The sequence below is a fragment of the Anabrus simplex genome, chromosome 6 (genome assembly GCF_040414725.1).
Source record: "Anabrus simplex isolate iqAnaSimp1 chromosome 6, ASM4041472v1, whole genome shotgun sequence".
Lineage (NCBI taxonomy): Eukaryota > Metazoa > Arthropoda > Insecta > Orthoptera > Tettigoniidae > Anabrus > Anabrus simplex.
In genome coordinates, this window is record NC_090270.1 from 246,713,860 (window position 1) to 246,732,362 (window position 18,503).

An 18,503-nucleotide genomic window follows, 5' to 3' on the forward strand; every position below is an offset into this window, starting at 1 on the left:
TGGTGACTCATATTTGATTTCACCCGTGGTTCTGTTATTTTTTGTTTAAGTATTTCCATATATCATCGTAACAACGGCAGGGGACCACCTCTGTGGTGGAGTGGTTAGTGTGATTAGCTGCCACCCCCGGAGGCCCGGGTTCGATTCTCGGCTCTGCCACTAAATTTGAAAAGTGTTACGAGAGCTGGAACGGGGTCCACTCAGCCTCGGGAGGTCAAATGAGTAGAGGTGGCTTCGATTCTATCCTCAGCCATCCTGTAAGTGTTTATCCGTGGTTTCCCACTTCTCCTCCTGGCAAATTGCCTGGATGGTACCTAACTTAAAGCCACGCTGTTTCCTTCCCTCTTCCTCGTCTACCCCTTCCAATCTTCCGTTCCCCCGCCAAGACCGCCTGGGCAAGGTACTGGTCATGCTCCCTAGTTGTATCCCCCGACCCAGAGTCTGAAGCTCCAGGCACTGCCCTTGAGGCGGTAGAGGAGGGATCCCTCGCTGAGACCGAGAATAAAACCGACTCTGGAAGGTAAACAGATTATTTTACATCATGCCAACTGGTAAGTCCGCCTCTGTGGTGTAGTGGTTAGCGTGATTAGCTGCCACCCCCGGAGGCCCGGGTTCGATTCCCGGCTCTGCCACGAAGTTTGAAAAGTGGTACGAGGGCTGGAACGGGGTCCACTCAGCCTCGGGAGGTCAACTAAGTAGAGGTGGGTTCGATTCCCACCTCAGCCATCCTGGAAGTGGTTTTCCGTGGTTTCGCTTCTCCTCCAGGCGAATGCCGGGATGGTACCTAACTTAAGGCCACGGCCGCTTCCTTCCGTCTTCCTTGCCTATCCCTTCCAATCTTCCCATCCCTCCACGAGGCCCCTGTTCAGCATAGCAGGTGAGGCCGCCTGGGCGAGGTACTGGTCATGCTCCCCAGTTGTATCCTCCGACCAAGAGTCTGAAGCTCCAGGACACTGCCCTTGAGGCGGTAGAGGTGGGATCCCTCGCTAAGTCCGAGGGAAAAACCGAACCTGGAGGGTAAACATATGATGATGATGGTGATGACCAACTGGTAAACTTGCGTAAGCTATCGAGCGCTGCTATTGTTAGAAATGCTATACCGAAGAACCAGAACTCCAACATAAATTGATGTAATCAATAAATCACGATAAAAAATTACTAACAGAAAAGCCGGAAAACAAAAGGAAACTATCCGTTTCAAGGACTAAGCATACTTCCTCTTGAGCACGTAGCCTCCGTGGCGCAGTCGGCTAGCGCGTTCGGCTGTTAACCGAAAGGTTGGTGGTTCGAGCCCACCCGGGGGCGGCAACTTTATAAAGCCCAGTGTCGCACTAGACGGTCCTAGAACAGATTTTTCACTGTGACGGCACCCGCTGGAAACACCGCTACGGGACAAACTTCTCTACCTGTCCTTGGTTCTTATAGGTAAGGAGATATTCTGTTGAAAATAAGGCATCACCATGGCCATTCAAACGATCCATTTCTACCAGGATCTGCACTAAATTGCAAACAAGGATAATGCTCGTACAGTTTACGTACGGAACTTAATCTCATATATGAGAAGTTTGTATTTAAGTAAGGTTAGACTCAACTTACAGGATTCCAGTAAGTTATGCCGGGTGTTTTCGAATCAGAAGGTCAAATGAACTGCAACACTATTTACCTACCCACGGATTTTGATAGGGTAGATCAGCCCTGTCCAACGCGGCGCCCGCGGGTGCCATGGCGCCCGAGGTGCCCTTTTATGGCGCCCTTCGCAATTATTTTCCAAATTAAATTTTACTTAATATTTGAAAACAATACTTTTGCATTTCAATAAATATTCTTACTTTTCTCTTAAAAATACCGTTCTCAAAGTCAGCAAATTTGTTATATCCGTACCTCCAAATACACAAATAGCTTTGAGTAAGCCATAAATGTGATCTAGGCCTAACTGACTCGTGTCCGCAATTAATGAAAGGATAGAAGAAAGGTTCAGAAAGAGAGCTATTCGACATGTAAGTAGTTGCGACAAAGGGAAATCCTCCACAAACCTCTCAATGTGGGGTGGGGGTGTGGGGGGCTAGCGCCAGGTATAAGGCCCTCTCTACTCACGGAGCCAAATACAGCCGCTTATTTATTCTGCCAAACAGAACCGCTTCCTTATGATTCACTTGATTGCAATGCCATAAACTACCTACCATGACAGAGTTTCACCAGGACGACAATGGGAAACCCAATTTGCCCACACAGTAACTTTAATCCCAACAAAGCTGTGCCGTAAACAATGAACAAACAATTTATGAAGGTCAATTGGAATGTTCCCAGTTCCTAGCTTTCAGGCGAACATTTAGTATTACTTGTGAGTTTATGCAGGGCTTATGGAATACATTTTCAGTGCCTTGTGTTGTGATAAGTTGTACATTCAACATGTTTCGCGTGCTTTTTTCATTACTATTTAAACTTTAAATTATTCAGATTATAATCAGTTATATTTCATTAAACATAACTCTTCTTAACATGGCTAAAAGGCAAAGAAATTATAACTTTAACAGTGAATGGGAGGACTAGTATTGCTTTATTGAAAACAAAGGGAAGTCTGTGTGTTTACTGTGTAATGCTAGCGTGTCTGTTCCTAAAAGAAGTATTGTACAGCGACCTAATCACAAAAAATTTACAGTGAATTTCCTGTTAATTCTGAACTAAGAAAACACAAAGTGAAAGACATTAAATTTAAATTAGCATTGCAACAAGGTGCGTTTAAGAAGCCAGTTCAACAAACGCGTAACGTGACAATAGCTTCTTACAAAGTTTGTTACGTTCTGGCTAAAAGGAAAATAAGCTTTCAGTGATGGGGAAATAGTGAAAGAAGCTATGCTAAATGCCGCTGAATCTCTGTTCGAATCTACCAAAGATAAATCTGAACTGATATCTTCAATCAAATGACTTCAGTTGTCTCACCAAACTGTTGCTAGGCGGGTTAAACAGATCTCTAATAATATGGAATCTCAATTACATCAGGATTTGAAATCGTGGGAACATTTTTCACTCCAGTTTGATGAAAGTGCTGATATGTCTGACACTGCTGAGTTGTTTATATCTGCTAGAAAGGTTTTTAATGGTTTTACAGTAAAGGAAGAATTTGTCAAGCTATTGCCACTTCTGGACGTACTAGGGGAGAAGACATATTTAATGTTTTCCTTAAATTCACCAAAGAGAGTAACTTACCATTGTCAAAGCTTGTCGCTATAACAACAGATGGGGCACCGTCTATGACTGGTAGAATTAATGGATTTCTTTCTTTTTGCGCTAAAGATGAACCATTTCCAGAATTTCTTTCTTATCATTGTATTTTTCATCAAGAAGCTTTATGCGCAAAGGTTTTAAAGTTCCATCATGTCATGAAAATTGTAACTCATGTCGTGAATTATATAAGATCGTCATCTACTCGTCATCGATTGTTCAGAAATATTTTAAGTATGTCAGATTCGGAGTATGGTGACGTCATCCTTCATGCATACGTAAGGTGGCTTAGTAGGGGGAAAACACTCGAACCGTTTTGCTGCCTGTTGGATGAGATACGAGTCTTTATGAAATCATCTCCAGGGAAATATTATCACGAATTTGATGATATATATTGGCTAATGGAATTAGCATCCTTGGCAGCCATCACCTCAAAATTATATGAGTTAAATCTCGAATTGCAAGGAAAAGATCATAATATTTCAGGTATGATAAGTATTTTCAATGCAGTTGAAAATAAATTTAAGGTGTGGATTGTCCATTTAAATAGAAATTCCCTTTCACATTTTCCAACTTTGAAATCTATGACAGATACAGTAAATGGCGGCAAGCGTGATTTTTCATCTCTTGCTAAACATCTTGAAACTCTTGGGTCCGAATTTGGTAGCAGATTTGCCAGTTTTCAATGCTTGAACCAGTGGTCATGTTTGTCAATAATCCCTTCGCATCTATTGACGTTTGTGAGCTTGGAGAGAGGGTGTGTGAAATATTCAAAAATTATAATCCTGAAGAATTAGAAATGGAAATTTTAAGCCTTGAGTCAGACCTCTCTTTGAAATCCTCCTACGCAACATGCGGCAATTTCTGGACTCTGGTGGACGGTGAAAATATCCCATTACCCGCAGCGTTGCTCTGAAGATGCAATCTTGTTTTGGTTCAACCTATCTTTGTGAAGTCGCGTTTTCTACTATGAACGTAATAAAAAACAAATACCGATCCTGCCTGACAGACTCACACCTGAACGACGCGTTAAGAGCAGCCTGTTCCAGTTACACACCAGACTTTCCTCAACTTACAGCGAGCATGCAGTGCTAGATTTCACATTAATTATGTGAGTAAATAAAATTTCATATAATTTTTTATTCTAGATTTATTATTATTATTATTATTATTATTATACAGTCGTTATAGTACCGACAACAGTAGTCGAATTAGTGGAATCGTACCTGGCGCCCGCATACCCATAGTTATCATGTGAATGTGCTCGCGTAGAAACGAACGTTGGACAGCCCTGGTGTAGTGGTTAGTGTAATTACCTGCCACCCCCGAAGGCCGGGGTTCGATTCCCGGCTCTGCCACGAAATTTGAAAAGTGGTACGAGGGCTGGAACGCGTTCCACTCAGCTTCAGGAGGACAATTGAGTAGAAGTGGGTTCGATTCCCACATCGGCCATCCTGGAAGTGGTTTTTCGTGGTATTCCATTTCACCTCCAGGCAAATGCCAAGATGGTACCTAACTTAAGGCCACGGCCGCTTCCTTCACCCTTCCTTGTCTATCCCTTCAAAAATTCCCCTTTCCCCGAAAGGCCCCTGTTCAGCATAGCAGGCGAGGTACTGACCATCATCCCCAGTTGTATCCCCGACCCAGAATATGAAGTTCCACGACACTGTCTTTGAGGCAGTAGAGGTGTAGTCCCTTACTGAGTCCGAGGGAAAAACCGACCCTGGAGGATAAACAGACAAAGAAACAACAGCAGGACATTGCTTCATAAAGTACCAAAAATGCTTAATTTACATCATACCAACTGGTAAACTGTTGCTCCTTAAAGGCGTACGCCATCGAGCGCTGCTTTTGTTTAGAAATTGCTGTAGGCCTATGGAAGAACCAGAACTCCAACATAAATGGAAGTAACCAATAAATCACGATAAGGATTACTAATAGAATAGCAGGAAAACAAATAGAAACTATACATATCTAGGACAAATCATACTTAACCGTCAGCACGTAGCCTCCGTGGCGCAATCGGCTAGCGCGTTCGGCTGTTAACCGAAAGGTTGGTGGTTCGAGCCCACCCGGGGGCGGCAAACTCTTAAAGCCCAGTGTCACTTAGACGGTCCTGGAACAGATGTTTCACTGCAGAGATATGTGGCTACTGTTATATTTGTTACGGGGGTTTTCGTGGTAGTTAGAGGTGAAAGAAGGTGCTGGGATGAACAGGTCTCAACTTACGAAATTAAAGTTAATTTAAAATTTAACAAGGTTATATTTTCTTTTCAAGATCAAGAAATAACAAATATAACAGGTACTCAGTAGCCTAGCAACAAATCGAAAATGTACAATTACAGTGTTACAGGATTTGGGCTCCGAGAGCCAGACACATAATTCTTGTGCAATTAGCCCAACTTTAGCCAGATACCAGGTTTGACAAAGGGGCAGAAAACCCCAATCATGCCCAGGAGCTCTTGCTCCCTATTACTCAGTAAAGCCTGCTCGAGGCACACAGAAATAAAAATTTTTTTGGAAGAGCAACCCGCTCTCAAAGTTCCAGCCTATCAAAGGCCACACCAAATTCCACCTTCAAGCTGTCCTCTAAGGACATAAACACAGGGGCAAAAATACCCAACCTACTGAGGCCGATTTAGTAAATAAACAGGAAAATTACAAGGCCCCAAAATACAAACTTGAGCGGAGGCGTAACTAGCACCCCTAATACACTTCTTTAAAACCTACTTGGCACTAGGCCACTAATGCAAGGGCTAATCCCATACTAAAGAGGTGACTTATATAAGAAAACGGTTTACATTACATTAGAAGGGAAGAAACGGTTGTGAAAATAAGTTCACCTCAAAGCAATATGAGTGGGAGCTCGAGAGGGTTAAGCACTCTCTATCCCAATATGTAGTTACAGAGGCAGAATTTAAACCAAAAGTCTTTTACATTTTAGGGGAAAGTTACATGGTAAAATATATCGAACCCGCCCCGAGGGTTAAACTGCTGAGCTGGCAAGAAAATAAGTTATAAAACGGCCATTACCTGGTGGTTGAACTGCTGCCCGAAGAAAGAGGCGCTTCCCGCCCCCTGCTACATAATTTACACAATAATAGATGTTACTGAAGTGGCCCGGAGACCCGAAAATCAGCAGTTTATATACCCTCGCGGAACATTCGAGACCTTTCATGAATGAGAACACCCGCCCACAAGCCTTTTATTGGACGACCAAAAGATTACATGTCAGAACTGAAGAAGAAACCCAGGATTGGTGGAAAATTAATTATAGAAAATTATGATTGGCCAGTTTCAAAACTGGCAGAAAGAAAGGGTTAACATTGCCAACTTAAACAAAAGCTGAAAGAAATTTAATAAGGAACAAACTTATAAATACTAAATTTCTTCAAAAAAGGGTTCCCTCACTTCGCACTAGGGTGCACAATTGTAGTTCGTAAGTAGTGTCATCTAGAAGAGAATGTTCACATTTCTTGCTACAGAGAAAACAACATTGAATCAAAATTGACATAGTTCAGAACACTTCAAAATTTACAAGTAGTGACATCTTCTGATAAACTTGAAAATTAACCTGGTAGTTAAAGTTCAGGTTTCCTCCAGTAGAGGAGTTTCAACTGGCGCAAGGTTTGAATTAGCGGCGTGGAGGTGTACCACCCGGTACAATATTCAAGATGGCATCCGCTGGAAACACCTCGACAAGACAAACTGCTGTACCTGGTGTTGGTTCTTATAGGTAAGGGGATATTCAGATGAATATAAGGCCTCGTCTGATCAGGAGGAAGATAGCGTCACCATGGCCATACAAACGTTCCACTTCTATGAGGATGTGCACTAAATTGCAAACAAGGAAATTACTCGTACAGTTTACGTACGGAACTTAGTCTCATATAAGAAGTTTGTATATAAGTGTCCGCCTCTGTGGTGTAGTGGTTAGCGTGATTAGCTGCCACCCCCGGAGGCCCGGGTTCGATTCCCGGCTCTGCCACGAAATTTGAAAAGTGGTATGAGGGCTGGAACGGGGTCTACTCAGCCTCGGGAGGTCAACTGAGTAGAGGTGGGTTCGATTCCCACCTCAGCCAACCTGGAAGTGGTTTTCCGTGGTTTCCCACTTCTCCTCCAGGCGAATGCCGGGATGGTACCTAAGGCCACGGCCGCTTCCTACCCTCTTCCTTGCCTATCCCATAGCATAGCAGGTGAGGCCGCCTGGGCGAGGTACTGGTCATACTCCCCAGTTGTATCCCCCGACTATGAGTCTGAAGCTCCAGGACACTGTCCTTGAGGCGGAGACTATTGACGAACATAAAGCTAAATGAAATGAAATGGCGTATGGCTTTTAGTGCCGGGAGTGTCCGAGGATATGTTCGGCTCTCCAGGTGCAGGTCTTTGGATTTGACTCCCTTAGGTGACCTGCGCGTCAAGATCAGGATGAAATGATAATGAAGACGACACATATGCCCAGTGCCCGTGCCAGAGAAATTAACCAATGATAGTTAAAATTCCCGACCACCGGGGAATTTGGCCGTGCGGTTAGGGGCGTGCAGCTGAGAGTTTGCATCCAGGAGATAGTGGGTTCGAACATCGGCAGCCCTGAAGACGGTTTCCCATTTTCACACAAGACAAATGCTGGGGCTATACGTTAATTAAGGCCACGGCCGCTTCCTTCCCATTCCTAGGCCCCTCCTGTCACATCGTCGCCACAAGACCTATCTGTGTCAATGCGACGTAAATCAAATTGCAAAAAAACTCCCCGATCCTGCCGGGAATCGAACCCGGGACCCCTGTGACCAGAAGCCAGCACGCAAACCACACACCCATGGAGTCGAACAACATAATGGTTGTAGAACAAGACAAAAGGGTGATTACATGGGTACCTAAATTTCTAGACAACAGAACTCACAAAATTAATGAAACTTTACCTGACACTATCATGATAAAAGGGGAGTTTACGCAAGTCATTATTATTGGCTTTTGCGTTTGCGGGTTTTTTTTTTTTTTTTTTTTTTTGGTTTTGTTTCTTTCTTTACAATTTGCTTTACGTCGCACCGATATAGACAGGTCTTTTGGCGACAATGGGACAGGAAAGGCCTAGGAGTGGGAAGGAAGCGGCCGTGGGTTTGATTAAGATACAGCGTGCTGTGACAATGGGAAACCGCTGAAAACCACCTAAGGACTGCCGACAATGGGGGTTCAAACCCACAGCTGCGCGCCCAAAAACGCACGGCAAATTCGCCCAGTTTTGTGCTTTGTAATGTAAATAGATAAGTAAATATACATAAATGGCATAAATAATTATGTAGAAATGATAAATATAAGAACTGGAATCACATATAAAGCTTTGGTGGCTGATGTCGTACTTTATACAGTATATAATAATAATAATAATAATAATAATAATAATAATAATAATAATAATAATAATAATAATAATAATGCGCCTCTGTGGTGTAGTGGTTAGCGTGATTAGCTGCCACGCCCGGGTTCGATTCCCGGCTCTGCCACGAAAATTTGAAAAGTGGTACGAGGGCTGGAACGGGGTCCACTCAGCCTCGGGAGGTCAACTGAGTAGAGGTGGGTTCGATTCCCACCTCAGCCATCCTGGAAGTGGTTTTCCGTGGTTTCCCACTTCTCCTCCAGGCGAATGCCGGGATGGTACCTAACTTAAGGCCACGGTCGCTTCCTTCCCTCTTCCTTGCCTATCCCTTCCAATCTTCCCATCCCTCCACAAGGCCCCTGTTCAGCATAGCAGGTGAGGCCGCCTGGGCGAGGTACTGGTCGTACTCCCCAGTTGTATCCCCCGACCAAGAGTCTGAAGCTCCAGGACACTGCCCTTGAGGCGGTAGAGGTGGGATCCCTCGCCAAGTCCGAGGGAAAAACCGAACCTGGAGGATAAACAGATGATGATGATGATGATAATAATAATAATAATAATAATAATAATAATAATAATAATAATAATAATAATAATAATTGTACCGGTTGGTACACCTATACGCCGCACATTTGAATTTTCCGCCTTAAATTACTCCTCTACAGCTGAAACTCTGAACTTTAAAACTGAATTAATTCATCCGTTTATCTGAAGATGCACCGAGCACAGAATAACATAGAGATGGCAATGCCTACTGCAAAGCATTGGCTCGCTGAAGCCGAGTTTTGCGCGCATCGCCATGTTGGTATTACCAGCAGTGATAGTTAATTCCTATCCGAGTCACGTTAATTCCTATCAGAGTCTGTCATTTTAAACGATTTCTGTAACATTATTTCATTGGTTAACACATCTAACGCAGTAGAAAAGTGCCTTAGTCATAATGATAAGCACTGGACAGTCCAGAACACTGCTTTAATCGCAGTACCGGTAGTTTAAAATTCGGAAATATGAGCTCAAATATCCTGTTATTATACCAGATTGTATTTAGCTCAAACGAATTGCCGATTTGCAAGGATTAGCATCTACACTTTGATACTATCGAGATAATGTTCTAGGGTGTGGAAGACAAGTGTCAAAAGTGTTTCTCACAAATGAATATGCCTTTGGAGAAAGAAAATGAAGAGTAATGGCAAATGCTTTGAACTTCTCATCATACAACTTTTGCACTTTGTTACATGAAGCCTTATCTTGTCGTTTATACAGACACAATGAGGTACCTGACAAACCACTTAACATTTCACAGTACTCATTATCTATCAGAGCCTTCGTTTTAAGACTATCTACAACAGTAGATAGTTCAGCCACTTTTTTTTCATTTGCCTTTTTTTCTGGTGCAATAATTTCATTTTCTTTCTGTACGCAATTTCTTTGGTTTTCATACGATCTATTTGAGCACTAAAACACGTTTCTGCACTTTTATTACAGATTGATTTTTCCAGAACAGGTACTTCCTCGACTGCTGTAGAGGAGTCTAATGAAGGCATTTCCACAGTCTTTATGATTTTAAGGACCCTCCTCTCCTGTAAAATAAATTTACGAAATAGTAGACTTACTCTAAAAAATATGTATTTCGACACATTTCTCACATCAAAGGCTAAAATGAAGGGAAACTAACCTCTGATTTATTTGTAGGTACTTTGGGAAAGCAGCAAACACAGATGGCACAGCCCATTCCCTCAGCCTTACGACACACAATGAAGTACGATCAAAATCACGTTCAGTAAAGTAAGCTGAACATATGGTGCTGAAAGGTGTGGAAACCAATTTCGCTTTCGTATAGCTCTTATCCATTTCTTCCGTCGTTCATTATCTTTTGGAAAACTGTAAATGATAAAGGGGCTTCTTAACCTATACTGCATGTGCAAGGGGAAAACAATTCGGCACTGAATATTCGCAAAAACATATTGCTTACCTGTGAAAAGTTATCCCTGGTATTTTCTTTGAAACTCTGTTTGCACATCCATATACTACACAAGTCGGCATTTTAAAATCAACACAAACTTCCTTTATTTACTACACACGTGGCGCACTGTTCACTTGCTTACACTAACTGGTCTCCAATGTTTTGGTCCAAACAACATGGCGGCCGCTTGTGTCCACTGACTTCAACTCAGACGACACATTGCCATCTCTATGTTATTCTGTGCTCGGTGTGAAGATGTCACTGTGTTAATTTCGAATTATTTTTGTTTACTAATTATCAAGAAGTGTGGACATTCTCTCACAGATGTCTCTACCAAAAACTATGATCATGCACCCTGGTGCGAAATGAAGGAACTTTTGTTGAAGAAATTTTGTATTTATAAGTTTTGGTCTTTACTAAATTTTGTTCTTTCATTTGTGGGTTGGCAATATTAAGCTTCCTTCCCTCCTGTTTTGAACTTAGCCAATCAGTAATTTCTGTAATTAATTTTCTACCTATCAGAGGTTTGTTCTTCGAATTTCCATGTGTAAATCTTAGCTACCCAATAAAGTTGAGTGGGTGTATCTTTATTATTCATGAAAGGTCTCGAATCTTCCACAAGGGTTTAAAAACTGCTGATTTTCTCGGCTCTTCGCCACTTCAACAACATCTAGCTTAGTGTATGGAAGTATAGCAGGGGGCGGGTTGCGCCTCTTCCTTCGAGCAGCAGCTCTTCAGCAAAGGTAATGGCCTTTTAACACCTTTATTTCTTTCTTGCTCAGCAGTTTAACCCCCGGGAAAGGTTCGAAACCTTTTCAAAGTATCCTACCTGTTCAAAATGTAACTTAGTGCCGGCTTGTGTAAACATTTTCTTATTACTTTAACTGTAAATCGGGGATAGAGAGTGTCTTACCCTCTCGAGCTCCCCTTCATTTTGGATTTGAGGTGACTACGTTTTCATAACCGATTTTCTTATCTTCATTAATGTGTTAAATTATTTTTCTTATACGAGTCACCTCTATAGTATGGGAATAGCCCCTGTGTATCGGCTTAGCACCACTTAGGTTTTAACAAGCTTTCATGTAGGAGTGCAAGTACTCGCCTCCATTCAGCTTTGTATTTTGGGCCATTAACTTAACCCGTTTTGTTTTCCTTCCTGCGAAGGCCCAGTAGATTGGGTAAGAGGTACCCCTGTTCCATTATAAGTTGTGCCTTGATGGCAGTTTAGTATAATAATCTGTTATTGCCTTTAATAGGTTTGGACAATTAAGAGTGGGTCAGCTCTTTCTGGTATTTTGAAAGGTGTCTCTAGGAGGCTTGACATTACGAGGTGGGAGCAAGTGCTCCATGTAATTAGGGGTTTTCTGCCCTTTGGTAATTTGTGTTTGTGAGCTGAGAGCTCAGAAATTGTTCAACTTTGGGGCTCGTAGCCCAGAATTTGTAAAGACACCTTACTTGTGTTTTCGCTTGTTATTGTACCTGAATATTCATTGTTATTTCACTTAGTGAAAAACTGTTAAAACTTGTTATCTGTTGAAAATATAACCTTTATTTAAATTTTAAATTCATCTTTCGGACTTGTAGTTAGACCCATTCCAGTCCGCACCTTCTTTCACCTCTGCTGATCTACCAAAATACGGTAATAATAATAATAATAATAATAATAATAATAATAATAATAATAATAATAATAATAATAATAATAATAATAATAATAATAATAATAATAATAATAATAATAATAATAATAATAATAATAATAATTGTACCAGGAGGTTCACTTCAACCCCGCACATTTAAAAGAAGCGCCTTAAATAACGCTATCTCTCATACAAATCTTGAAACAGCTACGGCATGAAGTTGGGACATCGACCAGGAGATGTCACCATTGAATTGTGGAGTAATGGTGTTATTGTGAAGTTGCCTAAACTGTCTGTATTTATTGGTTTTGTTGTGGTTTACGTCAAGAAGTTTGAACATTTTTCAACAGATGTCGTTACAAAAAACTGAGGTACTAATGCACTCTGGTGCAGGGAAGAAAGAATTAGTGATTTAAAGAAGTTTTGTGTCCTTATGTTCTCTCAACTAAATTAATGTTCATTAATTTTGTTATTTCGAGGTTTGCAACACTTCTTTCTCATTCCAGCAGTTTTTGAATCTGGCCAATCACTAATGTTCTGTAAATATTTTTCAGCCAATCACTGGCTTCTTGTAGGTTTTTGGTTTACCCAATAAAAATGAGAGGGTGTGTCCGGATTTAGTCCAGAACACTCTCGAACCGTCCCCTCGGGTATATAAGCTTGTCTTTTGATCGCCGAATTTCTGAGAGTGTGTGCGTAAAGACAGGAGGTGAGGCGCCTCATTCTTCGCCAGGCAGTTCATCAGCCAAGGTGATGGCCACCAGTCATATCTCTCTGTAGCTACCTCCGCAGGCTTACACGAGGGGAAGGTTCAAATTTCTAACTATGAAAACACCCGTTTCTAAAATGTAAATTTCCTTTCAGCTAATGTAAAATTTCATAAAGTCTTTAAATCGGGCATAGAGAGTGCGTTACCCTCTCGAGTTCCCCTTCAACTTCGTTTGAGGAGACTACGATTTTGTAACTGTTTCTCCTTTCTGTAAAGCGTTTAATTAACCTTCATTCTAGTCACTTCAGGAGCTTGAGATTAGCCTCTGCATCATCGGGCCGAGAGCCCAAATAGGGTTTTATATTTAATTTTCTAGGAGCGCAAGTGTACGCCTCCATTCATTTTGTGTTCGGGCCAGTAATTTAACCTGTTTTTCTTTTCCACGAAGGCCCAGTAGTTTGGGTACTAAATTGTAAAATTGCAAGTTGGGCCTAGAGAGGCCAGAAATGTGTAAGATTTTTGTAAGAAATTGGGAGTGAAGTCTCCTTGGTTAATGTTGGAGAGCATGTAAGCTCCTTTCTGAGATTGCTGTAATATTGAGGTGGCCTTTGGAAGGCCGTATTTGTAACATTTCGAGCAAGGTGCTCTTGTTTTGGGAGAATTCTCCTGGTCTATGTAAACGCTAATTGGCGGTGTTGTAAAGTTGAAAATTAGGGGCTTGAAGCCCAAATTGGTTAAATTCCCTATTATTGGCTTTTCCAATTCTTGTATCAAGATTGTTATTGTACCTGATCTTTCTTTTCCTCACCTAGTGAAGAATCTTGTTAAGTTAGAAATTTGAAAAGAAATATAACCTTCATTTTTAAAGTTTTAAGTTAATCTTTGATATAGTACACAGATCTTTTCCACCCAGCACCTTCTTTCACCTCTTTCTGCTCTACGGAAACACGGTAACAATAATAATAATAATAATAATAATAATAATAATAATAATAATAGAGCGAAGAATCATGAGGACAATTTTAGGACTAAGACACACGGAATAATGGTACCGCCTCCAAACCCGGAAATACACAGAAGAATTATCTAATATTGCAGCAGACCTCAGGAAAAGAAGACAAAAATGTTATGGACATGTTAAGTGGTTTCATCCGCCTCTATGGTGTAGTGGTTAATGTGATTAGCTGCCACCCCCGGGAGGCCCGGGTTCGATTCCCCGCTCTGCCACGAAATTTGAAAAGTGGTACGAGTACTAGAAACGGGTCCACTCAGCCTCGGGAGGTCAGCAGAGTAGATGTGGGTTCGATTCCTACCTCAGCCATCCTGAAAGTAGCTCCCGTGGTTTCCCACTTCTCCTCCAGGCAAATGGCCGGGTGGTGCCTAACTTAAAGCCACGGCCGCTTCCTTCCCTCTTCCTTGTTTATCCCTTCCAATCTTCCCCATCCCCGCAAGGCCCCTGTTCAGCATAGTAGGTGAGGCCGCCTGGGCGAGGTACTGGTCTTCCTCCCCAGTTGTATACCCGATCCTGAGTTTGAAGTTCCACGACACCGACCTTGAGGCGGTAGAGGTGGGGTCTCTCACTGAGTCCGAGGGAAAAACCGACTTCGGAGGGTAAACAGATAAAGAAACAACAGCCAGACTTTGCTACAGAAAGTACCGTAAATGCTTATTTTACATCGTACCAACCGGTAAACTGTTGCTCCTTAAAGGCGTCCGCCATCGAGCGCTGCTTTTGTTTAGAAATTGCTGTATGGAAGAACCAGAACTGCAACATAAATGGAAGTAACCATTTGATCACGATAAGGATTACTAACAGAAAAGCAGAAAAACAAATAGAAACTATACATGTCTAGGACAAATCATACTTAACATTCAGCACGTAGCCTCCGTGGCGCAATCGGCTAGCGCGTTCGGCTGTTAACCGAAAGGTTGGTGGTTCGAGCCCACCCGGGGGCGGCAAATTTTTCAAGTCCAGTGTCACATTAGACGGTCCTAGAACAGATGTTTACTGCAGTGATATGTGACCCTTTTTATATTCGGGACGACACCCGCTGGAAACACCGCTACGAGACAAACTGCTGTACATGTCCTTGGTTCTTATAGGCAAGGAGATATTCTGATGAATATAATGCATCATGTCCGCCTCTGTGGTGTAGTGCTTAGTGTGATTAGCTGCCACCTCCGGGGGCTCGGGCTCGATTCCCGGCTCTGCCGCAAAATTTGAAAAGTGGTTCGAGGGCTGGAACGAGGTCCACTCAGCCTCCGGAGGTCAAACTGAGTAGAGGTGGGTTCGATTCCCACCTCAGCCACCCTAGAAGTGGTTTTTTGTGGTTTCCCACTTCTCCTCCAGGCAAATGCCGGGATGGTACCTAACTTCAAGCCACGGCCGCTTCCTTCGCTCTTCCTTGTCTACCCCTTCCAATCTTCCCATCCACCCGCAATGCCCCTGCTCAGGTGAAGCCGCCTGGGCCAGGTACTGGTAATACTCAAATGTCTCACGCTCCAGGACACTGCCCTTCAGACGGTAGAGGTGGGATCCCTCGCTGAGTCCGAGGGAAAACCAACCCTGGACGGCAAGCAGATTAAGAAAGAAAGATAATGCATCATCTGATCAGGAGGAAGATAGCGTTACCATGGCCATTCAAACGTTCCTGTTTTACGAGGTCCTGCACTCAATTGAAATCAAGGTTTACGTACGGAACTTAGTCTCATATAAGAAGTTTGTATTTAAGTAAGGTTAGACTCAACTTGGAGGATTCCAGTAAGTTGTGCCGGATGTTTTCGAATCAGGATTTCAAATGAACTGCATCACTATTTATCTAACCAACGAGCTTTGGTTAAGCCCCCCTAAAGAACCAATTAATACTGAAGTGATGATACTTGTACTAATGAAAATATTTATTTCCATAATATAGGCCAGGATCATGAGAGACTATTAATTAACATAAAGGTAAATGAAATGAAATGGCGTTTGGCGTTTAGTGCCGGGAGTGTCCGAGGACATGTTCGGCTCGCCAGGTACAAGTCTTTCGATTTGACTCCCGTAGGAGACTTGCGCATCGTGATGATGATGAAATGATGATGAGGATGACACGTACATCCATACAAATCATTAACCGATGATGGTTAAAATTCCGGACCCTGCCTGGAATCGAATTCGGGACCCCTGTGACCAAAGGCCAGCACGTTAACCACTTAGCCATGGAGCCGGACAACATAAAGGTTATAGGGAAATGACAAAGGAGTCATTACGTGGGTACCTAAATTCCTAGACAACAGAACTCTCAAAATTAATGAATGTTTACCTGAACCTATAATGATAAAACAGGGGGGGGGGGTTACTCAAGTCATTATTATTGGCTTTTGTGTTTTCTTTCTTTCTTTACCGTTTGATTTATGTCGCACAATTACAGACTGGTCTTGTGGCAACAATGGGACAGGAAAGACCTAGGAGAGGGAAGGAAGCGGCCGTGGATTTAATTAAGGTACAACGTGCTGTGAAAATGGGAAACCACTGAGAACCATCGTAAGGACTGCCGAAATTGGAGTTCAAACCCATTATATCACGGACGCGAGCTCACAGCTTCGCGCCCCTAACTGCACGGCCAACGCGCCCGGTAAGAGCAGGTATTAATTGGACGGAAGAAAGGAAATTGATCTTTAGTAAAGATTAAAGCATCCTGGAATCTCCGCAAACGAAATCGTATATAAAGTTTCGTGTGTTCAGAAAGGGACAATTCACGCATCATAATAATAATAATAATAATAATAATAATAATAATAATAATAATAATAATAATAATAATAATAATAATAATAATAATAATGTCCACCTCTCTGGTGTAGCGGTTTATGCGAGTAGCTGCCAGCACCGGAGACCTCTGTACGATTCCCGGTCTGCCACGAAATTTGGAAAATGGTACGAGGGCTGGAATAGGGTCCCCTCTGCCTCAGGAGGTCAACTGAGTAGAGGTGGTTTCGATTCCACCTCGGTCATCCTGGAAGTGATTTTCCGTGATTTCCCAATTCCCCTCGAGGCAAATGCCGGGATTGTACCTAACGTAAGGCCACGGCCGTATCCCCATGCCCACCGAGACCCCTGTTCAGCATAGCAGGTGAGGCCACCTGGGCGTGGTACTGGCCATCCTCCCCAGTTCTATCCCCTGACCCAGAGTTTGAAGCTCCAGGATACTGCCCTTGGAGCGGTACAGGTGGGATCCCTCACTGAGTCCTAGGGAAAATCCAACCCTGGAGGGCAATCAGATTAAGAAAGAAAGAAGTGTTACAAACTACATAATGCAAGAATCAGTTATTATGTCTTCTATCAGAATCAGATTACCCTGCGGGGTTTCTCTTTCCCTCGGACTCAGCGGGGGATCCAATCTCTACCGCCTCAAGTGCAGTGTCCTGAGGCGGGAGACATTGGCTCGGAGGATACAACTGGGGAGAATGACCGGTACATCGCCCGGGCGGCCTCGTCTGCTATGCTGAACAGGGGCCTTGCAGGAGGATTGTAAGATTGGATGGGATAGGCAAAGAAGGGGGGAGGGAAGTGGCCGTGGCCTTAAGTTAGGAACCATCCGGGAATTTGCATGTAGAAGTAGGAAAACACAGAAAACCATTTCGAGGTTTGCTGAGGTAGGAATCGATCTCGGGCCTCCGGAGGTGGCAGCTAATCACGCTAACCACTACACTGTATTGGTCACTCATATTTGATTTCACCCGTGGTTCTGTTATTTTTTGTTTAAGTATTTCCATATATCATCGTAACAACGGCAGGGGACCACCTCTGTGGTGGAGTGGTTAGTGTGATTAGCTGCTACACCCGGAGGCTCGGGTTCGATTCTCGGCTCTGCCACTAAATTTGAAAAGTGGTACGAGAGCTGGAACGGGGTCCACTCAGCCTCGGGAGGTCAAATGAGCAGAGGTGGCTTCGATTCCATCCTCAGCCATCCTGTAAGTGTTTATCCGTGGTTTCCCACTTCTCCTCCCGGAAAATTGCCTGGATGGTACCTAACTTAAGGCCACGGCCGCTTCCTTCCGTCTTCCTTGCCTATCCCTTCCAATCTTCCCATCCCTCCACAAGGCCCCTGTTCAGCATAGCAGGTGAGGCCGCCTGGGCGAGGTACTGGTCATGCTCCCCAGTTGTATCCCCCGACCAAGAGTCTGAAGCTCCAGGACACTGCCCTTGAGGCGGTAAAGGTGCGATCCCTCGCTAAGTCCGAGGGAAAAACCGAACCTGGAGGGTAAACAGATGATGATGATGATGATGACCAACTGGTAAACTTGCGTAAGCTATCGAGCGCTGCTATTGTTAGAAATGCTCTACCGAAGAACCAGAACTCCAACATAAATTGAAGTAATCAATAAATCACGATAAAAAATTACTAACAGAAAAGCCGGAAAACAAAAGGAAACTATCCGTTTCAAGGACTAAGCATACTTCCTCTTGAGCACGTAGCCTCCGTGGCGCAGTCGGCTAGCGCGTTCGGCTGTTAACCGAAAGGTTGGTGGTTCGAGCCCACCCGGGGGCGGCAACTTTATAAAGCCCAGCGTCGCACTAGACGGTCCTAGAACAGATGTTTCACTATGACGGCA

At 43.2% G+C, this 18,503-nt stretch overlaps 4 non-coding genes across 4 annotated transcripts; all 4 read left to right on the forward strand.

Annotated features, from left to right (window-relative positions):
- Nucleotides 1-1,231: 1,231 nt before the first annotated feature.
- On the forward strand, nucleotides 1,232-1,305 carry TRNAN-GUU (transfer RNA asparagine (anticodon GUU)). Its single transcript has one exon. It is a non-coding gene; the product is annotated as a tRNA-Asn (tRNA).
- A 3,924-nt stretch (nucleotides 1,306-5,229) lies between these two features.
- On the forward strand, nucleotides 5,230-5,303 carry TRNAN-GUU (transfer RNA asparagine (anticodon GUU)). Its single transcript has one exon. It is a non-coding gene; the product is annotated as a tRNA-Asn (tRNA).
- A 9,484-nt stretch (nucleotides 5,304-14,787) lies between these two features.
- On the forward strand, nucleotides 14,788-14,861 carry TRNAN-GUU (transfer RNA asparagine (anticodon GUU)). The gene has a single exon. It is a non-coding gene; the product is annotated as a tRNA-Asn (tRNA).
- A 3,504-nt stretch (nucleotides 14,862-18,365) lies between these two features.
- Nucleotides 18,366-18,439, forward strand: TRNAN-GUU (transfer RNA asparagine (anticodon GUU)). The gene has a single exon. It is a non-coding gene; the product is annotated as a tRNA-Asn (tRNA).
- The last annotated feature ends 64 nt before the right edge of the window (nucleotides 18,440-18,503 follow it).